The sequence below is a fragment of the Pan troglodytes genome, chromosome 3 (assembly GCF_028858775.2).
Source record: "Pan troglodytes isolate AG18354 chromosome 3, NHGRI_mPanTro3-v2.0_pri, whole genome shotgun sequence".
Lineage (NCBI taxonomy): Eukaryota > Metazoa > Chordata > Mammalia > Primates > Hominidae > Pan > Pan troglodytes.
The window spans coordinates 45038304-45058827 of record NC_072401.2 but is presented as its reverse complement, the minus strand read 5'-3'; the positions used below and the strand labels follow the sequence as shown (position 1 = coordinate 45058827).

At 37.9% G+C, this 20524-nt stretch overlaps 1 long non-coding RNA gene across 1 annotated transcript in view; it reads right to left on the bottom strand.

Annotated features, from left to right (window-relative positions):
- Positions 1-628: 628 nt before the first annotated feature.
- The window catches only part of LOC107974247 (uncharacterized), a 58924-nt gene continuing 39028 nt past the window's right edge, over positions 629-20524 (bottom strand). The window contains exons 3-8 of the long non-coding RNA XR_010156548.1: positions 11900-12837; positions 9810-10160; positions 9058-9140; positions 7333-7813; positions 6433-6620; positions 629-856 (exon numbers count right to left, since the gene is read on the bottom strand). This is a non-coding gene — a long non-coding RNA (uncharacterized LOC107974247). The remainder of the gene's footprint in view (positions 857-6432; positions 6621-7332; positions 7814-9057; positions 9141-9809; positions 10161-11899; positions 12838-20524) is intronic.

Below are 20524 nucleotides of genomic sequence, written 5' to 3'. Positions count from 1 at the left end.
CACTATAAATATATGGATTCAGAAGTTTCCTAATTTTAGTATAATAGATTCCCTAAAATGTGACGTTCAAAGAACATGTTTTTTTTTTTTTTAACTTATATTATTTTCCAGAAAGAGACTTGGACTTCAGAGGAATCATCTATTCACTTTCAGAGTCTTGTGGACTTTTATATCTTCAGCATTCAGAGATAGAATTAGCAAAAAAGAGGGCTAGTTTGGCCATTCTTATCTGTGTCAACTACAGAGGAACTGTCACCTAGCTCATGTCACTGAAAATTTTTCTTTCTGATTCCTTTCAGTTCCCTGGAAAGGTATGTATGGTTTGTTTTAAAATGTACATTTCTTCTGTCAAGGCATATATCCACTGCTAAAATATAAAATATCTTTTTAACTGTATTTAACTTTTATTCCCCATATGCCTTGGCAGAATTAGCTAAACCTGCAGATATGAATATTAAGATTGGGTATGAATCATGTGGGTGTCCTATTAGGAGCTTTCACAAATCCTTGAACTGATTCACGTTCAGCCATAAGCATCTCACCTACACTCCTGCTATAGCAGCCTAATTTATCTCTGTATATTAGTCAGGTTCTCCAGAGAAACAGACCACATAGGATACCTATAGATATAGAGGAATATATTCATTTATTAGGAATTGGGTTGAACAATTACGGAGGCTGAGATGTTCCACTATCTGCCATCTGCAAGCTGGTAGGCCATGAAAGCCAGTGGTATAGTTTCAGACCAAGCCTGAAGACCTGAGAACCAGGGATCTGATGGTGTAAGTTATGGTTCGAATCTAAGGCCCAAGAATGAGGAGAGCCAATGTTTGTAGACAGGAGAAGATCGATGACCCTGTTCAAGTAGAGAGAGCAAATTTGTCTTTTCTCTATTTTTTAATTTTGTTTGGACTTTCAATGGATTGGATTATGCCCATCTACATTGGTGAGGGCCACTTTCTTAATCTACTTATTCAAATGCTAATATCTTCCAAAAATTCCTTCATATTAACACCAAGAAATAATGTTTTACCAGCTGTCTGGGCATTCCTTAGCCCTGTCAACTTAACATATAAAATTAACCGCCACATCTTGATTTCACCATTGCCTTCAAACAATCTTCTACAGATAGCCACCAAAGTAATTTCAAACATAAATTGTACCATAAAATATTCTGTAACTAAAATGGTTGTTTTGGATATATATTCTCTAACTCTTAAATGGCCCTTAATCAATAAATCTGCACCATACGTTAAATCCATTCAGTTAGTTTGGTATACATTTGGAGCACCTACAAGAAAGGAATATTGCTCAAGGTTAAAGATTCTATAAATATTTCACTGAGTTTTTATTTATGGCTGAGGTGAGCATTTGTTTACACCTGCTTTCAAAACTTTCCAAGGTAAAATTATTGCATGTCTGCTCTCTGATTTAAAATTTGTGAGTTTCAATTGCACATTCATTTAGATACTGGGTCAAGCCTCAGATTACATTTTAACAATAACACTAATATTTCCCACAGGTAGCCTCAGCCCAACTCCATGCAGAAAAAGAGTGTTTCTATAAGATGTGTCTTTATCAAGTTTCTCACTTTTAAATCTTTTTTCACTCCTTTCAAATATCAAACACTAGTTTTACACTTAATCAACAACTCAGAATGGCTGTACTCCAAGTAGTTGTCAGAGTGTAACCACAATATCAATACTGATCAATACTTCTCACAAACTATGTTGAATGAAACTATTTATAGATGATTATCTGAATAGGTAAATTCTTATCTGAAGAATAGATAAACTCATTCATCTACTATGAAATATCTCATTGGGTTAAGTATGATTGTCAAAGAACTCTGAAACTTTTGGCTTGCCCAAAAACTTACTGTGAAAGAAATTCAATTTGACATTAGGCTATCATTATTTTTTGAGAATTTTTTAAAATAATAAATTGCATCTCAGTAACAGGCATAGCTTAATATTTTGTGTTGACTATGTGCCCAGCACCATTCTAAGAATCATATGCAGCCAGGAGCGGTGGCTCACACCTGTAATTCCAGCACTTTGAGAGGCCAAGGCAGGTGGATCATGAGGTCAGGAGATCAAGACCTTCCCGGCCAACATGGGTGAAACCCCATCTCTACTAAAAATACAAAACTCAGCTTGGCATAGTGGCACATGCCTAGAGTCCCAGCTACTCAGGAGGCTGAGGCAGGAGAATCACTTGAACCCGGGAGGCAGAGGCTGCAGTGAGCCGAGATCGCACCCACTACACCACTCCAGCCTGGCAACAGAGCGAGACTCCATCTCAACAACAACAACAACAACAACAACAACAACAACAAAAAGAATCGTGCACCAGATTTCATTTACTCTTCACAAAAAAAAAAAAAAAAAACTTGAGTTATACCCTACTGTTTTCAATATTTTAACAATGAGGAAACTAAACCAACAAAGAATTTTCTCAAGCCCATTCATCTTATAAATGGTGGTAGGAAAATTTGAACCCAATTTAAGATGCCATTCTCTTAATCATTACAGAAACCACTACTGTAGTTAATTTCAGGATGTAACTAAGGAGCGTTTTATTGCATTTATATAGTGCCCTCTCCATGAGGACTCATGGAAGGAATAGTTTCTTCATATCAGTAGAAAGAAAAAAAAAGTTATTCTTCTTTGAAGCCAAAATTTCTCCTTAATTTTCTAGAAGTTATAAATTATTTGACTAAAAATTTATTCATTTTTGGATTGCTACTCAAAAGTTTGGACCCACAGTGGCTCATATTGGAGCAATTGACCAATTTTATAAACATACATTTTGCATATTAGACTCATCAAATTTCCCTCCTGTTGATATTAAATGTAAATATTTATCAGATATAAATATAAATCAGACACAGCTAATTGGTGGTAGTCAGAAAATCTAAGTTTCTGGTCTCCAAATATTCTTTCTATTGTGCTATCCCCAAATATTTTCTGATGAAGAAAGATAAGGCAAATACAAAAAAAAAAAAAAAGATGAAACCAGCCTACAAACAGCCGAGTAAACACTAGAGACCACAACATTGGTTTATTGCATGGTTTAAACTGGAGTTCACTAAAGAAGTCAAAACAAGGCTGGGTATGGTGGCTTACACCTGTAACCCCAACATTTTGGGAGGCCAAGGTGGGAGGGTTGCTTGAGCCCAGGAGTTCAAGACCAGCCTGAGCAACATGGCAAGACCCCTCTCCAACAATTAGAAACTTAGCCAGGTGTGGTGGCATGTGCCTATAGTCCCAGCTACTAGCAGGGGTGTGGGGGTAGGGGCACTGAGGTGGGAAGATCACTTAAGCCCAGGAGGTTAAGGCTGCAGTGGGCGGTGTTCATGCCAATGCACTCCAGCCTGGATGACAGAGCAAGATCCTATCTCAGGGAAAAAAAAAGTTACATAATTATAATATTATACATGCCTAGTTCTTCTGCTAAGAGAATTTCTCTGTTATATACCTACATGGCCCTGGTTTCCTCATATAAATCCATACTTCCAGTCACTGGAATTGGACCAAGAGTGAGTACCTGATATCAGGGTAGCCAATCCACCTGTTTGCACATGAGTCATGGCCAGGAAAAAATGGATACATTTACGAATTAGATTTTTTTCTCTGTCAACAAATTGAAGAGGGGATACTGAAAGATTATGTTGGTTAGCAGTGGAGCTATAATTGAATTGTATCATGCAGTTGTGTTAGGCCATAGCAAGCTATAAGTAGACACAGAGTGAGGAGGTTTGTTATTAAGTAAGGCATGAGAGTTTATTTTTTATAGCATGGTCAGGGAAGCTCTTTTTGTGATGGCATTTAAATGAAGATATGATAAGAGTGAGGAGGAGAGGTATAGTGGGTTGACAGTGCCTCCTCCCCCAAAAAAAGTTATGTCCAAGTCCTACCCTGCTACCTAGGAATACGATTTTATTTAGAAATAAGGTCTTTGTAGACATAATTAAGTTAAAATTCTCAAGATGAGATTATCCTGGATTAGGGTGGGCTCTCTACCCTATGACTGATATTCTTATAAGAGAATAGAGAAGGAGATGGGGAGACACAGAGACACAAAAGAAGGTGATATGACGATGGAGGCAGAGATTAGAGTGACACATCTACAAGCCAAGGCTTGCTGGCAGACACCAGAAACTAGGAGAGATGCTTGGAATGGGTCTCCAAAAAGAGCCACACTGCCAACACTTGACTTTGGACTTCTGACCTCTGAAACTGTGACAAAATAAATTTCTGCTGTTCTCAGCCACCTATTTTGTGGTACTTTATTATAGCATCCCTAGAAAACAAATGCAGTGGGTAAGCCATATACATTTCTGAGGGAAGAACCTGCTTAGCAGGTTGGCTCTGAGTAGGAGAGAAATGGATGGTAGGAGATGTGGCCAGAGATTATGCATGTGAATTTGATATGTCTGTTATAACGCCAAGTCCCTGTAGCCAGGGAATGTTTTTGTTTTTCTGATTTATTTTTATCATGGTAAGTAGGAAGCTCCATAGAGTTCAAGTGGAGTTGATTTTTAAATTTTTGACAAAATATGGAAGTTACTTGTCAGCTTTGTGTATAGGCCCCCATCACCTCAAATGGGCCACATACAGGCAGCTGAGGAAAGCAGTGACACAGAGGAGGCACAGAGAAAGAGGCAGCAAGTCCAGAGAGAGAGATGGTAGAGATGAAAAATGACAAATTAGGAAGAAGCCAGTCCAGACTCTATCAAGGGTTCACATTTTGCTCAGTCAGCCTCAAGTTCTCTGAAATAACTGGTATAACAAAGTAATAGAAAATTGTAATATCTTTCTGGAAAATTCTGATTTACCAGATATGTGAAAATACATTGGTCTATTAACAACTCACTATGAATAAGTTTGTCAGATCAATTTTCCAAGAGCAAGCAACTGATAGAATTAATGGATAGTTAATAGAGGTTTAACCAAAAGCAAGGTTCGTCTCTGAGAAAAGTGAGATGCTAGAGTGAGATTCCATAGCAGATCACCTTCAAGACAGAAAAATGCACAAGAGCATCTATCCAGGAGGCCTCAAGAGTAGATAAGGAAAGATGAAAGAATTGAAGCTTAAACATCAGGAAAGAATTGGAACAATGAGCTCCACTGATCAGTTCGTTTGTCCATCTCTTTCATGTGTCTTTCTATAGATCTTCCTGTTTTATGACCTCTCCACAGATAAGCTTCATTTCCTTCACTGTCCATGCACTAAAACAACCAACCAATAATGCATGGGACTCCTGCATTACAATCTTGGAACCAAGGAAAAAATGACTTCCATTTTCACCTGTATTTCCAGGGAATGGCCTCAGTTACTCAAATGGTCTCATCTCTGGCCCTATCAACCATGGAAATGAATAAAATTACATAACAATAATAGTTCAATTCTCACTGCAACTATATAAATGAATGGGGAGATGATTTCTGAAGAAATTTTTAACCAATAACACAATAGGTAGGTATTAGATAATATAATATAAATAGCAAATATAATTATAATCAGCATATGCCCACCCTATTCTATTCAATTTAGGTAGTCTCTTTCCCCAGTCTATGCTCACCATTGTTAAGGGCAGTGAATCTATACTGGTATGCAGCAACCTCTATTCTTGCCTGCTCAGAAGAAAGAATTTGAGGGGCATAAGGCAGAGTGAGAGACTGAGGCAGGAGTAAAAGTTGAGTAAAAGTTTAGAGCAGGAATGAAAGAAAGAGGGACAAGTGGGCGACTTGACAGATCAAGTGCCCTGTTTGACCTGACCTTTGACTCGTGGTTTTATACACTGGCATATTTCCAGAGTCTTGCATCCCTTCTGCCCTCATTGTTTTCTTAGGGTTGCTGTCCGCATGCACAGTGACCTGCCAGCACTTGAGAGGGGCCACATTTGCAGTGTGTTTACGAAGTTGTGCACATGGTCACTTGAGGCATTTTTCCCTTACCAGCTGCATGTTCGTAGAGGAAGATTGTATACCAGTTAAACTCTGCCATTTTGCCTCTTAGTGCACATGCTTGAAACAGCTCACCTGACTCCTAAAATCTTATCAGAGAGCTGATCACCAGTTTCAGGTTTTTCTGTCTATTGGGAGACTGTCTTTCCCTGGCACTTGATGCAACTAATTATTAGGTTTGTGCATAAGTAATTGCTGTTTTGCCATTACTTTTATTTTAGAGAAACAGTTAACAACCACTTGACCATCACCTGATGGTCATCGGACATTCCTGGTTGGGGAGAGGGGCCCTCTCCTTCCCTGCTCATGTCTGACTAGCTGCCTACTATAACATTTCACACGTCAGGAGTCCAAGACCCCAATTCTTTGGGGAAAATGGATGAAGGTCAGTCTTCTGTAACTGCCTCCTGCTGACAGAGGGACCGTGGTGGTTGTTCTGTGGGCCTTAGGCTCTTGTTACCTGTCAGGGCAGTGTGACTCCATGGGATGGTAAAAGCAGTATCTAGCCAGGTCCAAGGGAGAGAGGGGCAGGATTTCACCTCTGTCTTGTCCCACTGATGGGGCATTCTATCGGCCCCCTACAGAAGGGTGGCTTTTGAATATTAAGGGGATGTATCACTCACTGAGGATTATCTGGTGCTTGATGGCCTGAAGGCAAGAGAAGACAAATCAGGTTATTAGATTTAGAAGTTGTCAAAATGAAATAACAGGGTGAGGACAGCTCCAGAAAAATATCCTGAAGCTGCTGCCATGCCCACATAGCTGAAAGCTATAGTCATGCCTGCTAAGACTTAGGGGGATGGAGCTGCTAGCCAATTCCAATATGTGCCCAGCATTAGAATCTTGATCCAGATTTTTGCATTACTCATCCCTCCTATTTCTTTTGAGCTGAAGCTAGAGATCACTAGTTGGTTCACAGAAATAAGCAGGGTTAGTCTAAATTGCAGATAAATCTCAAAAACTATTGATGAGACTAGAATCTAATAACAAGTACCATGGTACATTAACATAATTTTTCTCTCACCAGTTCTCATTTCTATTAAAAACAAATCATGATAGAACTGATTTATTTGCGAAATAAGCTTTAGTCTTATTATACTTGGCCTGGCTATTTGTATAAAGCACAGCAAGAATAACTATTTGCCATATGAGCTACTTTTTAAATTGGCTTTGATGGAACTTTGTTCCATGAGAAATCTCAGAGAAGACTTTTTAAAACCTTAAGCCCAGCCATGGGTTTAAATCTTCAAATACCTGTGCCATCAAGTAACTGTATGAGTTGAATAAATTCCTTTCTGCTTGAGGTCCCAAGATAACTTGGGGCTCCTGGGCCTGTCAGAAAGTGATATTCTTTACTTACCACAGGTCAGGAATCCTGTACAGGAACTGTGTAGAGTAGGTATGAAGCCAGTTTTCCCAAAGGGCTTTTATTGGATCTATAAGTCAAATATGATTCCTTAAAGGAAAGCACAAATTCCAGTTAGCAAGCTTTACAAAGTCTTGGTAAAACAACCAGTTTCCAATTGTGTCCTGTTGCAAAAGAAAACAGATTCTTACTGCACTTATGCAAATAACTATATTCACATGTTAAGAATATTCATAGTTTCCTAATTCTAGAGAAATCAGGTAGAGAGAAACAAATATGCTCCAAATTTTGTTTACAGGAGTATACTTTACTCGATTGTTAAAAGGTGTAAATAGAAGAATTATTTCAGTCTTCTATTAGGTCAGTCCATACAGTTGACTTATGCTCTGCTTAATATTCATGAACATTTCAGCTCTCCTTAAGTGTCCTGAAAGTTTTTCCTCTATTCTCATGTCACAATCTTCAAATCAGAAACCTGCATTTAAGAACACCAGTTAGAGTCTGATAGCTGATTATAAAAACACATTTTAAAGAGGATCAAAACAAGACAACAATTGTATGTAGATTAAAAAGGTCTTAGGGAAGCCACAGTCAAAGGCACAATTGACAAGGAAATTTGTTAACCTCTGTGGCACAAAATAATTTGATACTTATAACTATTACTGATAATATATACTAAGTTACATCAGAATTACAGGAGTTTCACATGATTATGGCCAAATATTACCTTTGCTTTGGTGTACTATTAATGTTAAATCCAGTTCCTAATAAAACCTTATAGACAAATCTATTCAATCTTAATCAGTTTGACTATAAGGTAAGATTCTCATCACCCTTTATAATTTTCTGTTAAAGAACAGAACAACGCTCTAAAAAACATGCTGTGCTTTTATTCCAATGTTTAATTTATGGAAAAACTGAAAAATACCCCTTTAACTTTAGCCAACATGATCACACACAGAATTTCTTTGATACAATTATTTGACAAACCTCCTACAACTTGCTTTAACCTTCAGCTTTATCCTATCCACCTAATAACAATCCTTTAACCCTCTAAGCTAGGCAAAAAAAAATTACATTCCTATGCCTTCTTATAATCTTTTGCTAAAAGTACGTTCTACTTTCCTTACATGCCTTGCATTGAAAACTGTTTTTCCAGTAACCTCAAATATATGTTACACTGTTAGCACTTAGCAACTTTTACTTTTAGTGTACAACCTGGTAAGTAAACGATTTCAGTTATGTACTAGGTGTGGAGCCTAGGACATCAGATGGAAGTGCAGATAAGGTTTGACTCTTACAAGCATAGCTAGGGGGCATGGCTAACTCCAAATCAGAAGGGAGTTAGCCATGGCTAACTCTGTATGTCCCCAGGCCTTATCTGGGGGAGAATTTAATGGCTTTAAAGCAGGCAAGCTGTACATTCAAGAGTCATAGTAGCAGTGTATGAAGCATTTAGTATGCCTAATAACCTTTAAAATTATATATTATTTCTTTATGTAAATTCCCTTTCATGAATCTTTTTATGACCTACACAGAACATCTATGACATGCTTGGACTTTCTGACTTGTCCTAAACATCCCTCTTTTTAAACAACATTTTAAACAACTCTTTTTAAACAGTCATTTTACTTTAGGACAATAATTTACCATACAAGATCCTTTCTCATATAAAATCTACTTTCTGTATAACCTTTCTTACCAAAAATATTTCTCTACCTTAATATTCTTTGAATTAGACAGAAGTCATTTCCCTTTCTGTCAGGAAGTCATGGTTTGTACTATGTGTTGCCATGAGAGTCCTGTGAAGGGGGAACAGATAAGGAGTTTATCTATATACTGTAGGAGTTATCCCCCTTCAAGAGATTGCTCAGTTAGATTTTTTGCTAGGGTCTATCCAAATAAGGGTGGGCTATTTCTAAACCCCTGAGGAAAGACAGTCCAAGTCAAAGTTATTGGTTAAAGATTTAGGTATCTTTCCCAGAAGAAACAGGGATACTAGAGCAAAAGACAAATTTAGAGGTTGAGTAAATATTAAGCTGGCACCCATTTTGAAAAGTATATTTTTGCCCCAAAGGGTCATGATCCTTTTCTTTAGGAGAAGGAGCTGTCATTTACCCCATTACCTGACAGGATTTGGAGGACAGCTGCTCAAAGGATATTAGCACAGAGTAGGAAGCTCTTGAACCTAAAAGGTGAATTTATAATTTTACTTGCCACCTCCAAAGTTGCTCTTGCCCTGTTGTTGATGATGTCTAATCTTGGAGTTGGCTGGAGCAGAGAGCCCCTTCAGCTCAAGCTCATCAAAGGTTGGGATTCCATCCTGGGGGCCCTTTGGCCTTCAGGGCAGTCCAGTTTTAGTGGTTGAGCTTGTGGCAGAGGGGGCAAGCAATGCAGGGCTTTTTCCTATTTAACCCATTGGGGCAGTTTGCCTTCCAGTGAGCCTGGCTTTCCATACTGATGGCAGTTACCTGGAGGAGTGTCCTTAGGAGACCTGGAGGGGACTGGAGAGCTTGTAAAGCAGCCAATAGTTGAGCCTGCCTCTTATTTTTGTGTTTGTTCTTCTTTTTCCCTCTGTCCTCTTTATTCTGCTCTCAGTTGTAAAAGACTGAAGAGGCTAATTTGAGAATTTCCTGCATAAGGTTACTGGGGTCTCAGGCTGATGTTTGTATTTTCACCCAGTTCATTTTTAGGTCAAACAGTATTACAAAGTAAAACTAGTTTTTGTTTTTTTTTTTAAGGTTTAGGAGAATCAAACTTTTTCCAGTTTTTGGGAATAATCCAAGGGGCAAATCCTCTGGTATGGAGATGCAATTACTCATCTGTGAAGAGACAAGAGAGGAGAACAAAAGGAAAAAGAAGGTGTCCCTCTTACTTTCCTATTATCCTGAATAGGGCATCCCCTATTTGTCCTTAGCATTCTGGAATAAATCTGTCTTACTGTGTACCCTTAACCTTGGTCTCATCTTGTCACAATTACCCACTTGAGAACACAGGAGTGACAGAGAGCCAACTGTTCATCCTTGGGATTCTGAAATAACCAGTCTTAACCTTGTCTTTATCTCTGTTCTAGTGGTAATGTGTTAGCCTGGAACCAACCTTCATCTCTTTCTAATGGGTCCCTTGAACCTGTGGTCTTGGGCTGGGCTATATCCTTGTCTCCATGACCTTACAGTGACTCTCACTCAGAGTATTCTACCAACAAAACGATTATCTCTTTTCTTTTCTCAGCTTCCTATTTCCCATGGTCTTTGAGTAGATGAGAAGCCTGTTTTTTAGCTAACTACTGCGAGGGACTGGACTTCTCTCCCTTTGAATATGATCTTGAAGGTCTTGATGCATGTTGAAAAGGGTATGGAAGTGTCAGAGAATTTGAGGGAACAGGAGTAGGAGTAAGTGGGAGGAAGCAAGAGGGATACTCATAAAAAGCCTTCATATACTTGCAGAAACAGCAGCCCTTAGATTTGAGAGGGAAACGTTTATTTGCCCTCTTGACATAAAGCAGTAACCTCCAGAGGACTTGGGCCTTGGGGAAAGAACTTGCAAATGACAAGAGAATAACTGTTCTTCCTCCTAAAGGGGTGCTAACAAAAAAAGAAGGTAGGTGGGATCCTTAAAAAAACACCGAGTGAGGCCCCATGCAGGCAGACAAACTGCTTCAAAAGCCACCAAAAAACTTAGCCCTGGAGTATAACAGGGACAAAAAGTATATGGTAAGTCATAAAGAGCTGGCAGAGTCCAGGTTCCAATTACTGTTGGTCCCAGCAATGTGCCAGCAGATGGGAAGAGTTGGAAGTAATCTGAGCTGGTAGGGTAAAAACAAATAAATCTCAGGGGATATTTGCAAGAGAGCCTGCGTATTTGCTTCCATGCTAATGCAAGAGCCACAGGTACATGAATAACAGGGAGTACGTATTTAAGAAGTCACGTGGCATGTGAGGTGAAAGTAAAGAAGAGGCAGAGATGGATGGTCTTGTGGTGCACACGGCCATTTCAGAATACGCATGGAGAACAAGTCGTGGGGGTTTTGGGGAAAGAGCCAATTTTAGTTGGAAAAGCAGAGGAAACTGCAGACATTGCATGGTCTTACACTTTAGACTTACCACTCTCACAAGCCTCTCATCCAGGAGGGTCATTAGTGTCTCAGTTCTACTCTGTGCAGACTCCAAGGTCCTTCCCAACCCTGCAAGCCACCCATCAGAGTGAGCTGAGGGATCAGCCACGGGGAGCAGAGCCACCGTGGCTGAAAGCGGGTTGGTTAGTAAGCAAGACAGTGAAAGGGGAGAAGGAAACTGTGTACAAGGATTGAACACCTTCAGCCAAAGAAGGCAAGGCATAGAGGTGTGTTACCACTAGGGAATGTATCCAAGTCATGTGGCACAAAAGTATGTCAGCAGCAGTGAATCTGTATGGGCCTGAAGTAACCTCAATTCTTACTCCCTCAGAAGAAAGAATTTGACTGAAGGGCATAAAGCAGAGTGAGAGACTGAGGCATGTTTTAGAGCAGCCGTGAAAGTTTATTAAAAAGTTTAGAGCAGGAACAAAAGGAAATAAATTGTACCTGGAAGAGGGCCAAGCAGGCAACTTGAGAGATCAAGTGCCCTGTTTGATCTTTGACTTGGAGTTTTACATGTTGGCATACTTCTGAGGTCTTTCATCCCTTCTCCCAATTCTTCCCTTGGGGTGGCCTATTTGTATGTGCAGTGGCCTGCCAGCTCTTGGGAGTGGCTGCATGCTCAGTGTGTTTACTGGAATTGTGCATGTGCTCACTTCAGGCATTTTTCTCATACCAGTTGAGTGTTCCTAGGGGAATTCATACACCAGTTAAACTTTGCCATTTTTCCTCTTAGTGTTCATGCTCGAGCCCAGTCACCCAACTCTTGAGACCTTATCAGGAAGCTGATCACCAGTTTCAGGTATTTCTATCTATTGGGAGACTACCTTTCCCTGGCGCTGGATGTGCCCAACTATTATTTTAGAGAGACCGCTAACAACTGCCTGACCGTCATCTGATGTTCAGCTGACATTTCTGGTGGGATGCAAGGAGCCCTCCTTGCCCTGATCATGTGTGACCAACTACCTACTGTAACACCATTACTGATTCTATTAGATTCATGAAAATGCTGTGTAACACACAGAAGCTGCTAATATTTTCAGGAATCCATTATTCTCATTTCATGTTGATAGCAATGTCATTGAGAAGCTCTTTGAGAAATAATTTGGCAATCGTTATCAGGAACCAAGAATATGTTTTCTCTTTACATATTTCTAAAGAAAAAAAATTGAAATAAAGCTTAAGAACGGTGAGCATATCAGTATTATTAGCAACTTTTCCCGCTTTCACTTTCCTCTCTCTCTCTCTCGTAACCTCAGTAGTGTCTCCTCTATTTCCATTTTCATTCTCCACTCTTCTCAAAAGTCGTTGTCTTAACTGAAGCCTTAATATCTCGCCTTGTACCTTAGGCATTTGCAATATATTTTTATCAGGACAGCACCTCTCTGAAAGAAATGTTAGTACCCATTCTTAACATTATTTATGACTATGACAAATTGGTAAAACTTAACAGTTAAACACTACAGAAACAGGCAGTTATAGCCATTAATGCGATTATCTTAAAACTAACAAGAACATGGAATAATTGCCATAAACAAATGCTAGGGTAAAAAGACTGAATTCAAAATTTAATCCATGAAGTGAATATAACCACTAAAAAATGAGATGGATATATATGAATAACACCTTAAAGGAACAATGAAAAAGAGCAAATAAAATGTATCACCAGTGGTTTAATATACAGACTTTTGAGTGAATATATTTCTTTCAGAATCTTTGCTATGATTATAATTTTATTTGCATAATAAACACATATAAAACATAGTGAAAAAGGAGTTACAAACAAGATATAGTGTTATGCCTTTAGCCTCCATGGACAGTTTTGATTTGGAGATTCTCAATGAAATCTCAGCTCTCCTACTCTGACCCCTCCCACTACACACTCAAATTAGCTGCAGTGCTGCAAAGGATAATTTTTAATCATAATTTTAAATCAGAAGAACAGAAACTTTCCTACTCACTGCCCACACATTCTTCCGTTTCTATCTCTTTAGAGAAATAATTCCTTAGCCGTGCCACTAGGTTTCTTCTTCTTTTTTTTTTTTTAATTTTTTTTTTTATTTTGAGACGGAGTCTCCCTCTGTGCCCAGGCTGGAGTGCAGTGGCGCAATGGCGCAATCTTGGCTCTCTGCAAGCTCCGCCTCCTGCGTTCATGCCATTCTCCTGCCTCAGCCTCCCGAGTAGCTGGGACTACAGGCACCCACCACCACGCCTGGCTAATTTTTTTATATTTTTAGTAACACGGGGTTTCACTGTGTTAGCCAGGATGGTCTCGATCTCCTGACCTCGTGATCCGCCCGCCTCGGCCTCCCAAAGTGCTGGGATTACACTTTCGGGCCTAATGGCCCGACCGCCATTAGGTTTCTAAACATAGACCTCCAGATTCCCTTGTCTGCAGAAAGCTTAAAGTCATGTGCACACAGCAATGGCTCAAAATTCCCATGAAGAGCAGCAAACCATGTTTCTCCAAAATTCCTATTGTATGGCAGGTCCCACATCTCCTCAGCATCCCTCTTGGGTTTTGTTCCCAGTCATTCCTCTTATATTTGTTTGTTTTGGAAAACCTTCAATCATTTGTCTCCTTTTGGATGCAGGAGAAATCAGAAATGTTTCTGATTTACCAAAGCACTCTTAGAAAAGCACATGACAATTTTTGTCAATTTATTCTTCATAATTAGGCCATCTGCACTGATGACAGAGCTTGAATGCTTTGGAAGTCTTAAGATTTGGAACATTATGATTTCTGTTTTGTAGCTTTTCTAACATTGCCTCCCTTCCATGTATTTGTTGAGAGCAATTTTACTTCCTAAACTCCACTTCATACTTCTCCTTGGATATGAAATAATTCCTCTTCTCAAAAGTTAAACTAAAATGAACCTTGTGTACCCTGGTATTCCTAAAAAGTCAAAACCAGAATGTAAACATTGTTTCTTTAAGATATGTGTCTCAGTTATTTGTTCTCATCTTTTAAATTGTACTTTATCTTAATGTACCTTTGAAGTTTTTCTTTTGACAGATAATGGAAAATGAGAGGGAAGGAGGACGAATGAAAAAGGAGCACAAGCCTGCATTTACTGAGCAGAGAAGCAGCACCAAAATAACTTCCACTATTGTATTCTTTTCCACCTCCAGCAAAGGTGGTATAGTTTCAGACTGGGAACAATTTGTCTCCTTCTGCTTCAGATGACTCTCTTGCTTTAACTAACATTGTGGGTAGGGGGAGTGGACACGATCTGTTCCAAATGTTCTTGGGCAGAATAACAGAGTTTAGGTTAAATGAACCTAAGAATGCACACAGCACCATTCTGCATTTACCATATTAAACAACAACCAAAAAAAAAAGCAGATAATTTTTTATAGCTTCACATGCTTCTCCTCTTTGCCAGTGGTTTTCCCAGTAGCTCTCAAGCTATTTTTAAACACTAAAAAAAATAACAAAGCACTGATACTTTTTCTGAGGACAGATGAGCCTTTAATCTTTCATAACATGCCAGTGAATTTAGTTGGGACATAGTTTTTGGTATAAGTTGTCTGTGATTTGTGTTGCTAGGTTATAAAAATGTCTATGGCCCAGTCAATTTTTCCATTTTTTTTTTGGAGAATGGAATCCTGCAGTAGTTGGGGTAGCTATTCTACAGCCATTCTCCTTTCGTAGACATTTTGTGGCCCTTAATATATTGTCTTAGATCTAGGCAACAACCCATCTATGGAAAAATCTCCATAGCAAGAGGCACCAGATTACAATGATAGGCTAAAACAACCCCAGAGAGCGTGGAAACACCAACACCCTGCCCCCCATCCCCAAACTATATGGCTGATGCACAGTCCTCCGGGAAATGAGCTGAGAAAACCACCATAACATGTAATAAATTCTCAGTGAATGAATGGATAACCCAATATGTAACACTACAGAAGTAGTTATATCTGAGAAATATTTAATAAATGTACTTGTGGAGACAGCTTACCTTTTTAAAATTCTGAACAGATATTTTTATGGAGGTAAAATACACATAACATAAAACTTAACATTTCCCCCCATTTTAAGTGTACAATCCAGTGGTATTAATTACATTCACAATGATGTGCAACCATCACCACTATCCACTTCCAGAACTTTGTATTCTGTACCTATTAAACAATAACTCCCCATTGACCCCTCTCCCCACCCCTGGTAACCTCTGTTTCTGTCTTTATGGATTTGCCTATTCCAGGTACCTCATGTATGTGAATAATATAATATTTGTCTTTTTGTGGCTGGCTTATTTTAAACTGCATATGCTTTCCAGGTTTGCCCTTATTAGGGCATTATCAGAATTTCATTCCCTTTTAAGGCTGAATAATATTCCATCGAATATTATTGTATATTAATATATACACCACAATTTGTTTGTCTCGTTGTCTGCTGTGTAAAAGGGTTGTTCCACCTTTTAGCTATTGTAAATAATGTTGCTATGAACACTAGTGTACAAGTATCTGTCTGGGTCTGTGCTTCCAGTTGTTTTGTGTAAATCTTAGAAGTGTAATTGCATGATCATGTGGTAATTTTAGGTTTAACTTTTTGAGGACTCTCCATATTGTCTTCCATAGTGGCTGTATTATTTACATTCCTAGCAGCAGTGCACAGGGATCCCAAATTCAGGAAGATATTTTACTTTTTAAATCCCACCTCTCCCTCTGTGTGTGTCAAGCATTTATTGAACATGTATAATCAACAAGATGTCAGAGTGAGTCAAGGACAAATGAGGCACTGTTAAACTTGTGTTCTTTGAATTGAAAAAAAAGGTCCTGATAAGAGTTTGGGTAGTTCAAAATTAAAATCTGATGTTCATTGATTTGTATAAAAGTATGTATTGCTTATCGGTTTAAGTTATTTGCATTAATAGGGTATTTTCTTTGCTTTATTCCTGTGCATATTATTTTTAGATCCTAGCAATATCAAAAAATGAGTACATTAATAAATATTCATGTTGGCTACAGTCAACTCATTGCAAATATTGTAACTTATTTTAGTCTGCCCAATATTTAGTAATACTAGAACAGGCAAGAACAAGATAGTTATTATAACCACTATTATTTTTAAATGCTTACTAGGTGGTAAAAACTGGGTTAAGTGCTTTACATACATTATCCATGAATTAGGAACTATTATGTACATGCTAGGAATAAAGAAAGTGAGACTTGAAGACACTGGGGAAATTCGTCCAAGGTCACATCGCTTGGTAGATGTGGTAGAGTTTACTCATACCAACTCATCCTGGTCAGATTCAAGTTCAGAATCCTAATTGCCTCATTTATTTTGACAGTGTTTGGTAATGGTTAAATACACAGGAGTTTTTATGAGAGGAAATATTAAGAAATAATTTTCAAGTTTTATCCTAATTTTCAAGTTTCATCCTGACTCTTGGCAGCCATTAACAGTGTTCCAATTGCTTCTACACATAGTTTGAAACAGCTGGAATAGGATTATATTGCTATTATTTATCAATTTAGAATGTTGTTATTATTTACTTCTGGGAAATCACATACTTCCTCAGAATAGTATGTATCTATATTTATTGAATATATGAAAGTTTCTTTCCACTTTTGAATATAAAGCCCAGCAGAATTGGAACTAGAACATTTAATCAATTTTAGGAATTTCAGAAAGTTTAGCAAAAACTCATCTAAAAAATTTTTCTACAGATAAACTCTTCCTTTGGCTTCCTATTTTACTTAAAGTAAAATCTCAAACCTATTACCTAAAACTCATCTGTCAGACCTCATGGCCACAACTCCCAAATCATTCACTCTTCTCCAGGTTTACAGGACCCTGTGGCTGTTGCTCTAACACACCAAGCAAACTCCCACATCAGGACATTTTCACTTGTTATCTCCTATTTGAAATCCTGTCCTTCCTGGTATTCACATGGCTCATTTCTTAGTTCCTTCAGGTATCAATCAAATGTCACATTCCTGACAACCCTCTATAAAATAACACCACATATCCTCTCATCTCTATCAGTCACCCAGTCTTCACTTTGCTTTATTCATCTTTATAGTACATTTCATTATGTAATATATTATATGTTTGTGTTAGTTATCCATATCCTTCCATTAGAAAATGAGGGTCTTGATTTTGTTCAATTCTATATTTTCTTTATGTAGGATGTAACTGGCTCTCAATCAATATTTGTTGTTCGAAGAAAGAGAGAAGGAAGGAGGATATAAATTATTTCATTTATATGCAGAGCAAGCAACATAAAATATCCTTAAATCCAGGCAATTTGTGGTGCTAACAGAGATCTTACTGCAGTATTTTGAATCCAGACTGTTGTCCTTCCTTTAGGTTTATAGAGCACTGTTTAATATTTTCCAGAAAAAAAACTCAGTTTGAAAGATAATTTAAATGAGAGGGATAAGCCACTGAATGGAAGACAAACTCAAACAGCATGGGAAAAGAAAAACAATGGAAAGAACAGGTGAGGCATATCCAGTTGCCAATAGTGTTCTCATGGTCCAGCTACCTCCATCCCATTTAGGGATGACGGTAGCAGTATTAAAAGATTTTTTCAAAGCATTCTTTAGACTATAGCTATAAACTTTTAACTGGAGAACCTCTCTAGAAATAAAAATTTGATGTAGATTTCTTCTTTATTTTCTTTCTATTTATTTATTTATTTATAGAGACACCATCTCACTCTATCACCCAGGCTGGAGTGCAGTGGCGTGATCACAGTTCACTGTTGCCTCAAATTCCTGGGCTCAAGTAAGCCTCCTGCCTCAGCCTTCTGACTAGGTGGGACTACAGGCATGTGCCACCAAGCCCAAGCTAATTTTTTTTTTTAATATTTTACAGAGAGGAAGTCTCACTATCTTAGCCTATCTGGTCTTGAACTTCTGTCCTCAAGCAATTCTCCTGCCTCGGCCTCCCAAAGTGGATTTCGTCTTCAAATATTCATAATGGATACAGTTTACCAGGCACAATCTAAGGCACAAACACAGCTTCTGGATATATTAGCATTGCCCTCCTCCCTATACCCCATTTATATCACAAAGATGCTAAGCTCCATGTGAGGTGAGGAAATGTGTAAAGTGAATGTTATAAATGTTAACAGCAGCAGTTCATAAATCACCTATTAAAGACTGGGACACCTAAGACACTGTGTGCTCTACAACAGTGTAAAAAAAATCTCCAGTTTCTCTTCAGACAAATGATTTTTCTCAAGAAAGACTACAAGCACTATTTTTTGAGTAACCACATTAAAAAAAAAACCTAACTCCTGTCTTAACCATTCTAATTAAGCTACAGCTATGCTTCCAGACCAAGAACAGGTACTCGCAGGTGGAGCTGCAACTCAGCAACAGAACATGTAAAATTTGAAGCCATAACTTTGAGAACTTTGTTCCCCGTAATGTGCTCAGGAATTTCTGTGCAGCATGTCTTGTCACCATGCCTGCTGCTGCTCAATGCACAGTCACGCAAGCTGACAAATAGGTCAACATCCTGAAGTGTAGTCTCAAAGGTGCTCAGAATTCTTCCAGGTGAGCTTTATTTCTTCTACAAGTTTTATTGTTTTGCCATTCACACTTAAACTGTAATATACCTAGCATTAAATTTTATGCATAGTGGAAAGAAGGGATCAAATTTCATTTTTTTCATATAGGTATCCAAATGAGGCAACACTAATACTGAATAATCTATTGTCTCTACTCTTCAGTATCACTGAAATAATATTTTAATTTTTCCTATGTTTGGTTCGTTTTTCAAGAAATCTTTCCACTTCAACTAGAATTGTATTTGTTTATAATATTCTGTTATCATTCTCTTAATGTCTGTAGAATCTATAGTGACAATCTTTCCCTTCCTGGATGTTCATTTTTGTTTGACATTTTCTTTATCAATTTCGCTAAAGTGGTATATATTTTATAGTCATTTTTTGCAGAACTGAGTTTGACTTAATATTCCATTCATTTTTTCCATTTTTAAAAATGTCTGCTCTGTATTTCCTCCTTTATTTGGCTTACTTTAGTTTTAATATGTTTATATTTTTTGAAATTCTTACAATGAAAACATATCACTGACAGTGAATATAGACATTAAACGTTAAAAATTTCCCTTTAAGCACTGTGTCTCACAAATTTTGATGTGTTGTACCTTTAACCTTTATTTTTATTTAATTCAAAATATTTTGTAATTTCTCCCATGATTTCTTGAGCCATTAGTCATTTATAAGTATATTGTTTAATTTCCAGTTGAGGTTTTTATAGATAATCATTGATCTTTAATTTATTTTCTTTTGTTTGTTTGTTTGTTTTTATTATACTTTAAGTTTTAGGGTACATGTGCACAATGTGCAGGTTAGTTACATATGTATACATGTACCATGCTGGTGCGCTGCACCCACTAACTCGTCATCTAGCATTAGGTATATCTCCCAATGCTATCCCTCCCCCCTCCCCCCACCCCACCACAGTCCCCAGAGTGTGATATTCTCCTTCCTGTGTCCATGTGATCTCATTGTTCAATTCCCACCTATGAGTGAGAATATGCAGTGTTTGGTTTTTCGTTCTTGCGATAGTTTACTGATCTTTAATTTATTTTCTATGGTATAGAACATACTCTGTATGATATCAATCTTTTGAAATATATTGAGACACATTTATGACCTGTAGATGGTCTATTTTTGGGAATGTACCACATACACTTGAAAAGAATATATATTCCACAACTTGGACTATATATCCAATTGTAGAGCACTTCATCCAATATTCATCCAATATTCCATATCGGATGAAGTGCTCTACAATTGATCTTAGCCAAAAGTCTGAGAAGTGATAGACAAAGTGCTCTAAATATTATTAATTAGGTCAAGGCTAAAATTGTGTATGTTTTTACTGATTTATATCTAATTGTTCTATCAATTACTCATAGAGCAGTGTCAAATTTTCCAGCTATGTTCATATGTCAGTTTCTCCCATTAGCTCTGTTTATTTTTTTATGTATGTGTTTTCAAGCTCAACTATTAGGGGCATATATAGTTAGAATTGTTATGTCTTCTTGATTCATTGACCCTTTTATCATTATGAAATGAT